This window comes from Chiloscyllium punctatum, chromosome 24, assembly GCF_047496795.1.
Source record: "Chiloscyllium punctatum isolate Juve2018m chromosome 24, sChiPun1.3, whole genome shotgun sequence".
Taxonomy (NCBI): domain Eukaryota; kingdom Metazoa; phylum Chordata; class Chondrichthyes; order Orectolobiformes; family Hemiscylliidae; genus Chiloscyllium; species Chiloscyllium punctatum.
In genome coordinates, this window is record NC_092762.1 from 55411227 (window position 1) to 55425569 (window position 14343).

The 14343-nt window shown below is 42.0% G+C and overlaps 1 protein-coding gene across 4 annotated transcripts in view; it reads right to left on the reverse strand.

Annotated features, from left to right (window-relative positions):
* sema6bb (sema domain, transmembrane domain (TM), and cytoplasmic domain, (semaphorin) 6Bb) overlaps positions 1–14083 on the reverse strand; it is a 559267-nt gene extending 545184 nt beyond the window's left edge. For all 4 annotated transcript variants that reach the window (XM_072593864.1, XM_072593857.1, XM_072593863.1 and 1 more), the window contains exon 1: positions 13551–14083. The gene's annotated coding sequence lies outside the window, so the exon portion shown is untranslated. The remainder of the gene's footprint in view (positions 1–13550) is intronic.
* Between the last annotated feature and the right edge of the window lie 260 nt (positions 14084–14343).

Consider the following 14343-nt stretch of genomic DNA (forward strand, 5'->3'; position numbering starts at 1 on the left):
GTGGGGTAGGTATCAGTGTTATAGCAGTACTATCACAGCTTGGCTAGGGGTACAGCCAATGCATCTTTGATACTTTTGTTGGATTATGATAGTATTCAGTGCCTTCATCCATTTAATGAATTATCAAATTTGCTGAAGAGGTTTGCAAATATGTTTAGTCCTGTATTTTGTGCTAATGTGCTGGGCTTCCCCATCATTGGAATTAGTAGTGAAGCCTCCTCCTGCAGCGAGTTGTTTCCTTGTCCATCCCTATTCCTGATGGCATGTACCCGAATTGCAGAGCTTGGTTCTGATGTGTTGGTTGTGTGTCTTTTGCATGTTTGTTCTGCTGGCCAGTAATGCTGTGCTATAGCTTCACCAGGTTGATGCCTCAATTTTAAGTACTGGCTGGTGCTTTTCTTGGGATATCCTCCTGTATGCTGCATTAAACCTTGGTACAAACCATCAGCCTAATCCAGCTGGAACCAATCAGATTCTCTTCGCTCGCTGAGATAGTTTAATTGTTAATAGAACAGCAACTCCCACACCCCACTTACCTTCCCATATAAGTAATGAATTAACAAGTTTTTTTTAAAAATGCTATCTGATTTTTCATAAAGGTTGCTTGAAGCAGTACAATTAATTTTTCACTGGCAGTGTCTCCAGGACAATCTGGAGAGTTGATGGCTTGCTGCCACTTTACATTCACCCTGGAAGAATGCTGCTAATCAGTGAAAATTGTGAAGATCCTCGATGGTGGAGAAAAATCAGAATGAATCCTGGTCCAGTCCGTTTGGATTGGCACAATGTCTGCCTCTTCCTATGGCTTTAAAAAGTATTGATGTTTTCTTCTCTGGCTAAGACAGTGTTGGTCTACACTGGCAGAGACTGCCATCTACTACAGTAAACAAACAGGAGGCTGGCAGCATCAGGAGGTGGAGAAGTCAATGTTTCGTACTACAGGCCTGAGATTGAATTATGCAGCATTCACCTTGTACGCTGCATGCCCTAATTCAATGACAGTGCTGGAAGATAAAAGATATAGCATCTTTGCCTCCAGAGCAAAAAAGCAAAAAACACCTCAAGCTTGCTTCTCACACACCTGCTGAGCCAGCAGGATTAGAGTTGTAATGCAAATGGTCACCACTTGTAGTCCGTGCCAAGATTTCACTTAAACTCTCAGACTACCTGAGCAGGCTGAGGATGCAGTTTCTTGTTAATTTGCCTTAATCCTAACCCCATTTTCTTCGGCCACTGGGTTCATTCCAGGAGAAAGGTATTAGCATGTAATAAAGATCTCCAAACAAAATTTCACTGGATGGTCAGAGGCTGAGGCATGACCTTGTAGAAGTTTATAAAATTGCAATTGCAACATTTAAGAGGCATTTGGATGCTTATATGACTAGGAAGGGTTTGGAGGGATATGGGCCGGGTGCTGGCAGGTGGGACTAGATTGGGTTGGGATGTCTGGTCGGCGTGGACGGGTTGGACCGAAGGGTCTGTTTCCATGCTGTACATCTCTATGACTCTAAAATCATGAAGGGTGTGGATAGGGTAAATAGAGAAGTCTTTTTCCCAGGGTGGGGGAGTCCAAAGCTAGAGGGGATAGGTTTAAGGTGACAGGAGAAACATTTAAAAGCGATCTCGGGGGCAATTTCTTTCTTCAGAAGGTGGTGTGTGTATGAAATGAGCTGCCAGAGGAAGTGGTGGAGGCTGGTACAATTACAATATTTAAAAGGCATTTGGATGGGTTCATGAATAGGAAGGGTTTAGAGAGTTTAGAGGGACATGAGTCAAATGCTGACAAATGGGATCAATTTAGGATATCTGGTTGGCATGGATGAGTTGGACCAAAGGATCTGTTTCCATGCTGGACAGCTGTATGACTCTCTGACATTGACTTCAGTCAATTGTTGATGTTGCTAATTATAAGAATAAAGGGTAAGCCATTCAGGACTGAGATGAGGAAGAATTTCTTCATTCAGAGATTTGTGAATTTGTGGAATGTTCTTTCACAGAAAACTGTTGAGGCCAGTCCTTTAGTTATAATCAAGAGGGAGTTGGACGTGACCCTTCCAGCTAAAAGGACCGAGGGGTGTGGAGAGAAAGCAGGGGTGGGGTACTGAGATTACATGATCAGCCATGTTCATATTGAATGGTGGTGCAGGCTCAAAAGGGCCGAATGGCCTACTCCTACACCGATTTGCTACATTTCCATGCTTCTGTTGTGGAACTGTCCTTCACTGTCAAATAGCTCTTGTGAACAGTAATCAACCCAAAATGTTAAAGCCCACTTCTCTCTCCACTGAGGCTGCCTGACATACCAGTTATCCAGCATCTGCTGCTTATCAGAAATGCCAAATTGTTTGTTTGAGCAGATAAAAAAAGATGTTCCAATTGAATAAACATAGGTCTGGTTGCTTTCCAATTAACAAGGGAAGGTGGTAGCAGGGTTTTGAAGGTGAGAGACATTGTGATCAAAGCCCTTGTTATATCCAGAATTGGCAGTACTAGAGCAACAGCAAATTGCAGAGTGACATAAAGTTGAAACAACTGCATAACACGAACTGAACAGCACCATCATCTCTCAAGGGAACAAGTCGGCTTCCATCTGCTAACCACCCCCTCTCACAGTAAATGTCACCACAGACCAACAAAAAAAGTTAAACAAGAGCCAAGGTTGATCTGAGAAAACAAAGGGCATGGATTTGTATGGTCTATATCTAATTTTAGCACCAGATTTCACTTTAAATGTGATTAAATTTCAATAGTCCACATTTTGGAATTATCCCCTTCACACTTCTGAGCTTCCTAAACTCTTTGATTGTTGTCTTAACGATGGAAGTTTGAAAATGGTCTTTTTCCTATCTGTAGTTTGCTTCTTATTTGAAGAAACCTCTCAGTGCCCCCTTCAGGATACAGTCAGCATGCAAAACTCAGTCAGGCTCACCTTTCAGCTAAATGTCTATACTGCAGCGTTTGCTGTTTTAATGAATTCCCTGCCTCATCCACAAAGATATCTCTTCCACAAATATTGATAATTGTTCCATCTACTTGGACAGGGGATATCATCAGAGAATAATGCCACTCAAACAGCTGACATTTCAGTGATATTTGCTTAAATGCCAAAATCGATTTAATAGAGCAAGAATTTGGAGAGGAAGCACCCGTTGCCTCTGAGACTGACTAATAAAGTTAATAAAGTCAGGCAGACATCTTACAAAGAACCGACCAAACGCCCGTGGATATTCCCTATTATATTTCAATGGAGATCTCTGAATTGCAATGGAAAATGGAAGTGAATCCTCCTGATTTCCATGGAACTGGACATACTCACCTTAGACAGAATGGAAAATGGCCTGCTGCATGAGATCACTATTGAAATAAAGGGTACCCAATAAGGTCTTTCCCTGTTTCATTCAGATTCTTGGGTTCAAATAAAAGTTTCTCAATTACTTTCCATAAATGAAATTTGGAATCCTCTATCAGCACAGGATTATTTGCTCCACAAAATTGTTGAAGGCAAAAAAGATGAATGTTTTCAAGAAAGTGTGAGGCACGGTCTTGAAGGTTAAAGAGATTAAAGGGCATAGGAAGAAAGCAGGAACATTATTTTTCCCCCTAAAGGGAGTAATGTTCCCCCTAAGCAGTTGCGCATGTGTGCTGCCCCTTCAAGGTTCCATGCATGGCAATTCATGTTGGCTTGCCAATCATGCCATTGACTTTCAGATCCAGAAGTCACTGCCCCAACATGAAGTTTGGAGGCTTGTGCAGCTGGGAAAAGCAAACTAGACATAATGCTGATTCCCTTTTGAATGATCAGCTGTGATCATGTTGAATGACACAGCAGGTTCGATGGGCTGAATGGCCCACTCCCGCTTCTATTTTCTGTGTTTATATGTGTCTAGGAGGTTGTTGGTGCAGAAAAAAATTGAGTTCTGAAGATTGAGACAGGTGAACTTCTGTTAGATAAATGCATCAAGCAATATGGAGAGAATACTGCCACAGACTGAATAGCTCACTCCTCTTTTCAAATTCCCTCTGAAAACTGGCCTGAGCTACTGTCTCAGAGATTAATGTCCACATACTCATCCAAAATGAGTAGCAAGTACACAGCCTGGACAAAGAAGCACAAGATTGCAATCTGATAGTTTAGGTTAAGTATGTTCAGTTATCTCTGGATAAGGAAATGAAGAGAATTCTTCTTACTCACACCCACTTCTTCTCTCTTCTGACAAATCCACTCAGAAACAAATGTCGCAGCTCCCTATACATTGGCAAAATAAGTGAAAACATGAACTCAAATCTGCACACAGTGACCCAAAGAGCTTAATTTTAGAACTCCAAGCAACTTTATCAACCCACTTCAGCACAGCACTATCCATCAAGTTGATAACAGCAGTTTCCTTGTCAATTATAAAAGGACAAATCGTTACATTCAGTTGATTCCATTTGTATGTGCACTGTCATTGTAAAGCAGATGCATACAAACAAAGAAGTTCCTGGGATGGCAATTGAAGCGTTATGATTGACCTCAGCATCTCAGGTTTAGGAAGGAGAAAACTCAGAGTCCCTCTCTTAATCTGAGGAGATGTACGGTGCTGGAAAGGCACAGCAGGTCAAGCAGCATCCAAGGAGCAGGAGAATCAAAGTTTCGGGTATTAGCCCTTCATCAGGAATGTAGGAGTTTTTGACTCTGATCTCCAGCATCTGCAGTCCTCGCTTTCTCCTGATCAACAGAGAACCCACATTCACAGCTTGGGAATAAAAACAGAGATTACTGGAAATACTCAGCTGGTCTGGCAGCATCTGTGGACAGGGAAACAGTTAACATTGCTGATTGCACTGTCATTTGACCTGGTCAAATGCAGGATTTTCACTTCTCTAACATTTTCAGTGCTGACAAACTGGCCTGAGCTACTGTCTCAGAGATTAATGTCCACATACTCATCCAAAATGAGTAGCAAGTACACAGCCTGGACAAAGAAGCACAAGATTGCAATCTGATAGTTTAGGTTAAGTATGTTCAGTTATCTCTGGATAAGGAAATGAAGAGAATTCTTCTTACTCACACCCACTTCACCTCTCTTCTGACAAATCCACTCAGAAACAAATGTCGCAGCTCCCTATACATTGGCAAAATAAGTGAAAACATGAACTCAAATCTGCACATAGTGACCCAAAGAGCTTAATTTTAGCTGTGCCTGACCTGCTGAATCTTCCCAACATTTTCCAACATTTATTTTAGGCGTCCAGATTTTCTTTCCACATCCAGGATGTCTGTGTGAGGCAAGGATAAGATTCTATCATTTCGGACCTGAGTATTACTGACCTGCTATGAGTGACAATTTAGAATGGATTGTTTGAGATAGCAGAGAGCTGTGGGCACCAAGGAATCAGACAGTTTAAGCAACTTTGAACAAGGAAGGAACTAAAAGGGGAGACTTTTCTTTAAAAGAAAAGGCAGGGGCTAATAAGATTAAACCTTGTTTCCTTGCTTCTAAATAAAGTGTTCCCTCAATTCAAATTAGTTGGTATAAAATTGATTTATGTGCAATGGAATTGCCTCATTAAAGCCTTATTTGGGTGGATCTCCCTTCTGACCCTTTAATTCACAAAACCAATCAATAACTAAACTGCCATAATTGTATTTTGCAAAGAAATGTTGAAACTCAAAGAGGCAGTATAGTATTAAGCACATTGACAGGTCATCTCCAAGACACCCGCACCAATCAGCCAAACCGCCCCGTGGCCCAACATTTCAACTCCCCCTCCCACTCTGCTGAGGACATGGAGGTCCTGGGCCTCCTTCACCGCCGCTCCCTCACCACCAGACGCCTGGAGGAAGAACGCCTCATCTTCCGCCTCAGAACACTTCAACCCCAGGGCATCAGTGTGGACTTCAACAGCTTCCTCATTTCCCCTTCCCCCACCTCATCCTAGTTTCAAACTTCCAGCTCAGCACTGTCTCCTTGACTTGTCCGGGCTTGTCGAACCTGCCTATCTCCTTTTCCACCTATCCACTCCACCCTCTCCTCCTTGACCTATCACCTTCATCTCCTCCCCCACTCACCCACTGTACTCTATGCTACTCTCTCCCCACCCCCACCCTCCTCTAGCTTATCTCTCCATGCTTCAGGCTCACTGCCTTTATTCCTGATGAAGGGCTTTTGCTCGAAACGTCGATTTCGCTGCTCGTTGGATGCTGCCTGAACCGCTGTGCTCTTCCAGCACCACTAATCCAGTATTTGCTTTCCAGCATCTGCAGTCATTATTTTTAAACCTGGAGGTAAAAACAAAGTCGGGAGCCACACCAGTATGGTTAGTACTGGTGACATCATTCCACTACACTGTAAACTGACGTTATTTCTTCAGAAACCGGGAAAGCCTGACCTTGCTGGATCTCCATTGGAATGACCTTTGACACTCCCCTGCTCCTCCTCACAGAGGGTCATCATGTATGCCTGCCAGTAGAACTTCTTCCTAGTTTTGGCAGGTAAAAGTGGATCAGGAGTTCATGACTGATGGCACACTCAAGTTGTAAAGATAAGCAGGTAGGGTGTTAAGAAAACACTCCTGCTGTTTGCTGCAGCCAGAGATTTTGCTTTGGTTTTGTTTCCCTGAACAGCGATAGCTTGGGCCAGTTCAGATTGGTGTTTCAGGGGTCAGTTTATTGCTAAGAACAAAGAATATTATTCTAGCAGAACTTCGTGAAGATGTGGACTGCTCTTAACGCGTGGGTTGTCTTGTAAACCCAGTGATGCAGAACAATCAACTGAATGCACTCACTCCCACATGTTGTGTACAGACCTAGCCTTTCCCCAATGCACTTAGAATTATGTATTTAAAAAGTTACAAAGCAACGAGAAAAGGCTAAGAACAACCTGAAGCTACACCCACATACTGGGCCCTACAATCTAGCAAAAGCAGTTATCTTCTGTTAAATACATAATTCACCCTCCGTGGCAACTCTCAGCAGCTTGTAAAGTTTGAGTTGAGCCCTATTGCACAAACATTCAACTGCATTAGATTACCCTTGAGATTTTCAGGAAGCGCATCTATTTTCAAATGGCAATGGATGGTCAGTTTTTGGCCAGAAACGTGGGAAAGCATTCACATCCCTTATTATCATATGATCTCAGTGTTACTCACAACTTTGGACACTAACTTAAAATGGGGTTGAAAATAGGTTTGATTCAGGACAAAGTTTAGGCAGTCAATGCTTCATTGGGTTCGATACAATACACATTGTAAGTTAACCTGACACCAAGTATGGTGCCAAAGGATGAAGGAAATGCTGGAGGGCTGGAATCCATCAATGCTGGCATTGTAAATACAAGGTAGACAAGCAGGAGGCTGAAAGAACACAGCAAGTTAGGCAGCATCGGGAGGTGGAGAAGTCAACGTCTCAGGTCTAACCAATGTAAATACAATCGCAAACCTCTTTCAAATCCAGCAAAATACAGCATTCGACTTCCATGATCAAACTTAGCATCATTATCAGCAAACTACACGTTCACGGGTAGATAAAGTACACAAATTAAATTACAATTCCAAGATCTGTTGAAAAACAGCAATGAACTACAGAGCTGAAGCCAGTTGAAATACAGCAACTTACATTCAAAGAGAGACCATAATTCAGTGGAAGTGTGTGCTAAACTCTGAGAAACACAGTTTTGTAATACATTGTGATGGGGGCTAAAGAAAGCTTTGATAAAGAGCTTGGTTTTAAGGAAATTCTTAAACTTGGCACAGGAGATAATTTGAAAATTCTAAAATACGGGAACTCAATGGCTGTCATCAACTTGTAGGATATAGGGGGCACAACTGGTCAGAATAGGAGCATATAGTCCTCCAAGGATACTACATCTAAAGATGCCCAAGATTAGAATTTTAAATTTAAGGCACTTGGGTATTGGAAGCCAATGTGGTACAATGAGATCAAGGCTCAGAGTCATACAGTATGGAAAAAGACCCTTCGGCCTAACTAGTCCATGCCAACCATATTTCCCAAACTAAACTAATCCCACTTGCATGCCCACATCATTGTAAACTTTTCCTATTTACGTACCTGTCCAAAAGCCTCTTAAATGTTGTAACTGTATCTAACCTACCATTTTCCCTGGCAGTTCATTCCACGTACAAACCACCCTCTGCGAGAAAATGTTGCCTCTCTGGTTCCTTTTAAATCTTTCTCTTCTCACCTTAAAATTATGCCCTCCAGTTTGAACTCCCCATCCAAGAGGAAAAGATCTTTGTTATTCACCTTACCTATGCCCCTCACGACTTTTATAAATTTCTAAATGATCACCCCTCAACCTCCTATGCTCCACTGAAAATGTCCCAAGCCTATCCAGCCTCTCATAGAGTCATAGAGACGTACAGCATGGAAACAGACCCTTCGGTCCAACCCATCCATGCCGACCAGATATCCCAATCCAATCTAGTCCTACCTGCCGGCACCTGGCCCATATCTCTCCAAACCCTTCCTATTCATATACCCATCCAAATGCCTCTTAAATGTTGCAATTATACCAGCCTCCACCACTTCTTCTGGCAGCTCACTCCATACACGTACCACCCTCTGTGTGAAAAAGCTGCCCCTTGGGTGTCTTTTATATCGTTCCCCTCACCCTAAACCTATGCCCTCTAGTTCTGGACTGTCCCGACCTCAGGGAAAAGACTTTGTCTATTTATCCTATCCATGCCCCTCAATCTTGTAAACCTCAGTAAGGTCACCCCTCAGCCTCTGATGCTCCAGGGAAACTGCCCCAGCCTGTTCAGTCTCTCCCTATAGCTCAAATCCTCCAACCCTGGCAGCATCCTTGTAAGTCTTTTCTGAACCCTTTCGCGTTTCACAACATCTTTCTGATAGGAAGGAGACCAGAATTGCACGTAATATTTCAATAGTGGCCTAACCAATGTCCTGTACAGCTGTAAAATGACCTCCCAACTCCTGTACTTCATACTCTGACCAAATAAAGAAAGCATACCAAACGCCTTCTTCACTATCCTATCTACCTGTGCCTCCACTTTCAAGGAGCTGTGAACCTGCACTCCAAGGTCTCTTTGTTCAGCAGCACTCCCTAGGACCTTACCATTAAATGTATAAGTCCTGCTAAGATTTGCTTACCCAAAATGCAGCACCTCACATTTATCTGAGTTAAACTCCATCTGCCACTTCTCAGTCCATTGGCTCAACTGATCAAGATCCTGTTGTAATCTGAGGTAACCCTCTTCGTTGTCCACTACACCTCCAATTTTGGTATCATCTGCAAATTTTCTAACTGTACCTCTTATGCTCGCATCCAAGTCATTTATGTAAATGACAAAAAGTAGAGGGCCCAGCACCAATCCTTGTGGCAGTCCACTGGTCACAGGCCTCCAGCTTCAAAAACAACCCTCTACCACCACTCTGTCTTCTACCTTTGAGCCAGTTCTGTATCCAAATGGCTAGTTCTCCCTTTATTCCATGAGATCTAACCTTGCTAACCAGTCTGTCATGGGGAACCTTGTTGAACGCCTTACTGAAGTCCATATAGATCACATCCACCGGTCTGCCCTCATTAATCTTCTTTGTTACTCCTTCAAAAAACTCAATCAAGTTTGTGAGACATGATTTCCCACACATGCTTTCCTTATAACTCAAACCCTCCAATCTCGGTAACATCCTAATAAATCTTTCCTGCACCCCCTCCAATTTACTAACATCCTTCCTATAACTGGGTGACCAGAACTGTACATATTACTTCATAAAGAGAACTTGGTGCTCTTCAGAATGTATATAAACTAGAGGTAATGAAGCTAACTCAAGTTAAAGTGTGTCCATTTCCATTCTCCATGCACATTTTAAAAAAAGACACTAATTTCTGCCAATCCCCTTTCTGCCAATGATATTAATATTAATTACAAATTTTGAATCTTATTCCTTCAGATTTTAATTGTCATTGGAGATTTTATAATATAAATCTTAATCCAATCTTTCTTCACCTCTTTAAAGTCTACCCTGCAGATTCATGCCAGAATTTGAAGGTTAGACTTTACATAGGGAAGATCAGTGGGCTCTTTAACGGATGCATGTATCACATTGGGTGGAAACAGGATTCTGCTTGTGTCACACATTCACTTCGTAAGTGGAATTATTGGATAGTGATCAAAAGCGAGAAACCTATTTCTATCGGCCTTCAGGTCAAAACTATTGCATCTTAGCTGTTAGATTAACCACAGCCAGAAGATCTAAAAGGGGACGGTAAAAGAAAATAATAAAAGTTAAAATGACATTGTGAAGCAGAATTTCAGCGAGGCGAGGAATGAGCTGAAGTTATCAACTGTTAGACAAAGTTACCACTCATCCCCTGTTGCGTGTAGCGTGCACTTTAATTATTAACACCTAACATTACCCACCACCAATTAACACTAATGACCAGAAATGTAAGACAGCAATCAACCGCCATGATGGAATAAAATTATTCTGCTCAGGCATTCAAAGGGTTAACCAATGCAGACTGTCTAAAAGAGATAATTCTGCTGAAATCCAAACCTCATATTTAATAGAATGCATTTAGATGCCTGTATAGGGCACAGTGTGTTTTCATCAATACAGAATTTACTTCAGTAAAATAGAAATGCAAATTTAATTCATTTTTATTAATAGGTGCTTTATTAAAGTCACATAATTTGATTGGTTGATGAACAGACTCCATCAATTCCCTTGCTGGATTTCTGCACTTTGAGAACTTAATTTAAATTTCAAAAGTGGCTTTGCTCATGTTCTTAAAAAGGATCAACTGCCAATCTTCCTCCTAATGGTTATAGGAACATCGAGTTTGTAATTGATGTAATTAGGGGTTAGATGGTCTCTGTGACAGAACTGCGCCCTGGGCTCAAGCTCAATTCCAGTACCTGAGTGCATCATTCTGGCTGTCACTGCATGCAGTATAGAAAGAGTGCTATATTGTCTGAGGCACCAGCCCCATCTTTTGATTGTGACATTAAATCATTTGCCTCAAGGAGATGTTAAGGATTTTTGAAGATAGAATTATACAGTATCCTAGCTAACAGTCCTTCCTTGTCCAATATCACTGTCTGTGATAGCTTTCTGTCTGCTGAATGAGGAACACTTATCTCCACAACAGTCACAGCATATCAAAATAATTCATAGAAGGTAAAGTGCCTTGTGACAATCTCATAAAAGACGAGTTGCAACATAAACTGCAAGCTTTTTTTTCTTTATCGTTCTGCATTTGCCTGTCTTTATTCTCATTCTTTACAACCATGATGGCATCTTGCATGATTAACTCTGTCCCTTATCCTAGTTCCTCAACTGAAACATCTTAACTGAGGAAGTAATTTTAATCTCATCTATTGAGAAGCGAACCTACAGGATCAGATCAGAGTGTCTGCTTCATACACTGTTCGATTTTACTCTCCACTGACTTAAATTTGGGAAAGTGTTACCTTCTTTTATCAGGATCATAGTTAGACATGGGGTGAGGCGTGACTAGGGTAAAGATTCAGTCTAGCCTTTGAGTTGTAATTTCTGCTGAGCTGATCGGGAGAAGTCAGTGAAACCCTTAAAAAGGATAATCACACAGAAACCAAAACATGGAGAGAAAAAAATATTTTAGAAACATTCGGCTTTTTGTGTCTGCTGTACATTTAAACATTTCCTGGAATACAGCACACAGAAAATTGGACTCTGCATTTCCAAACTTGACCACTCAGAACAGGGAAAGCTGGAATTAATTACAACACTTGGCCATCACCTTGTTTACTAATCAGTCTGCTCTTAATCTTGAATCCAGATTCTGAATATATTGATTCATTAGAGTTACAGCATAACAAAAGCAAATCAGTCGTATAGTTTGTTTTCAATTCCACAAATTACAGTCACAGAGAATGATGAGAGTCCAACTCCATGTAAAATCAGGGAGGGTATTCAGTCAAAGTATTCCTCAAATCTCTTGCTTTAGTTTTGCCTACATTCTGCCACCGAATTGAAGACACAAATCTTGAAGTGAATAGGGTTTGTATCAATGTCACTACAAAATGCATTAAAAGAGACAAAGCCCTGATGGGGATTAACAGCCAGAAGGACACAGAGAGTTAGGAAAATTTCCATTAGAGTAAGATGACTGCAAAAGCTAGATAGCTCCTCTTGACAGAGCAGACCATACTGGGAGATGTGTAAAACGCCAGTGCTGAAATCCAAACAGAGATAGACAAGTGAGGAAGACATCCTTGCAATATGTAATTGACATATGCAGCCAGTAACAAGACAAAGGATAGCTACTGGGAAGGAAACATCTGTGCTCAGAAGCTACAAAAACACGGAGCCTGCAGCAGTTGCATATATGTTTTAGGAAAAGGATTGCACACGTTCGGAAAATTAATCTACTTAAACTTCGCCACTTTCTCTTAGTGTCCTCAACTAATCATTTTCAGGTCCCGTTCACTGAGGGAGAGGTTAGCGAAATTGCCTCACGGCTCCTTTGCTTTCTTTCCCCTCCCTATGTGGGTACCTGTCTCACCTGTCCCAGTATTCACCCACACGTTTCTGAGTCGCCTTCCTTATTCGACGCTGATCACACAGTCTCCCTATTCCCGATGCCAACCCAGTGAACTGCCGCTGCTAAGTGTATGTCAGTGCAAATTCCGGCTGAGGACAGGACTGAGTCCTATTGTTGCGAGCCCTTTATGGTACATGTTGGCGTTTCTCATACACTGTAGGTATTTGCAGATCATTCGGAAACAGGCTAACTCTGCTCTGAAGAGAAAGCTGTACCAGAATAAGAAGTGAACGTTCCCTTCACCCGCCCCATTAACAGTAACGGGGAGGGAGAGAGACTCACAAAGGAGTCTAACAGGCGACCAACTGAACCAGCTAATGAAGGATGAACGCCACTGTCAAAGACAGTGTTCTTCAGAAACCGCACCTGAATAGAACCACCTCTCTCGGCCCCCTCAAAATAAATGAGGGGACACTTACCCAAAACATTGCCTTGTTTTTATAAAGTGAGTTGATTTTTAAAGTATTTAATAGCTGGCAATCACAGCCAAGGGAATGCATTTCCCATTTTGCAATAGATTATCCATTAGCTGCTGCCAATGGGTAGTTCAAAGCAACCATTCCAATACCAAGTAAAACATTGCTACTGTGCTACTCAAAGCGACGGGAAGGAGACGATTGCAAAAGCTCTTTCAAAACCAAATATTTACAAGTTCTTCCCAACCTTTAAGTACTATGGGGAATTTATATATATATTTAAACACACACACTTACTTTAAATTCCATTTTTTTTTGCCAAGTCACAGATGTCTAAGAGAAACTAGCTTTTCTTTTTTAAAAAATACGTCTTTCAGGAAGCTTTAAACCAAAAACAGCATCCAGCCGGTTTTCCCTCGGTAAAGATGCGGTGGATTAGCCAAAAGACAATTACATTGAAACTACTGATTTTCCAAGCCAATAGCAATTTGTGAATAGAAAACGGGACCGTTAATACGGCAACAAATCAAAAATCACTAGATAATTATGACTAAGTCAAAATGAAAATAAAGAGATTTTAGGTTACCTTGCTTGTCAAAGGGCTCCTTCGTGCACCGGGGAAGAGCACTTGCCTGGATTAGCCCTTTTCGCTCTGCTTTGGACAATCTCAAAGATTCGGGCAGCAACGATGACAGAGGACTTCACTGATCACCCATCTATATAGGCTCTTCTCAGCTCATGTTCTGAACTAGTTGTCTCCACAACTGTCCCAGTCCTGCTCTTGAGAGTCCAAATGCCACTCCTTTGGCAAGACTCTCGCCGTGCAAAGGTTAAGGGGAAACAGTGCTGGAAGTCTACCGGTCGCCACTGTATACAGTTGGAAGCCACCTGGTCGTGTTGTGCCTTGTGCAGTGTGTGTGGTGGAAGAGGAGAGTAGTTGGGGAAGTGGTTTGCCCCTGTGCTGTGATTGCGGATGCTGTCTGGCTCTCCTTTCTCTCTCTGTTCAGTGTCTGTGAGGCACCCTGCACGGGATTAGGGCTGAGCTCCCACCTCATACCTCTGTGTGATATCAGGAGCGCACGCAGTGCCCTCATCTCACTGCTACTCCGAGCACCAGCCTCTAGCCTGCACCAAAATCTGAACTGGATCTTGCACAGAAACTGGACTGGCTCTTGTTTTGTTTCCCATTCCTCCAGGCAGCTGTTATTTATTCATGACATTCTTTCCCTCTTGTCCATAAGAGATACACAAATGCTAAAGTTTTTACTGACATAATCCTGTTTTACATCTGAGATTTAAATTAAGCTTTTCACCCACCGAAACAAATTAATTCAGGAGTTTAAACAAAATTTACTGTGTTTTTTCCCCCCAGTAGAACG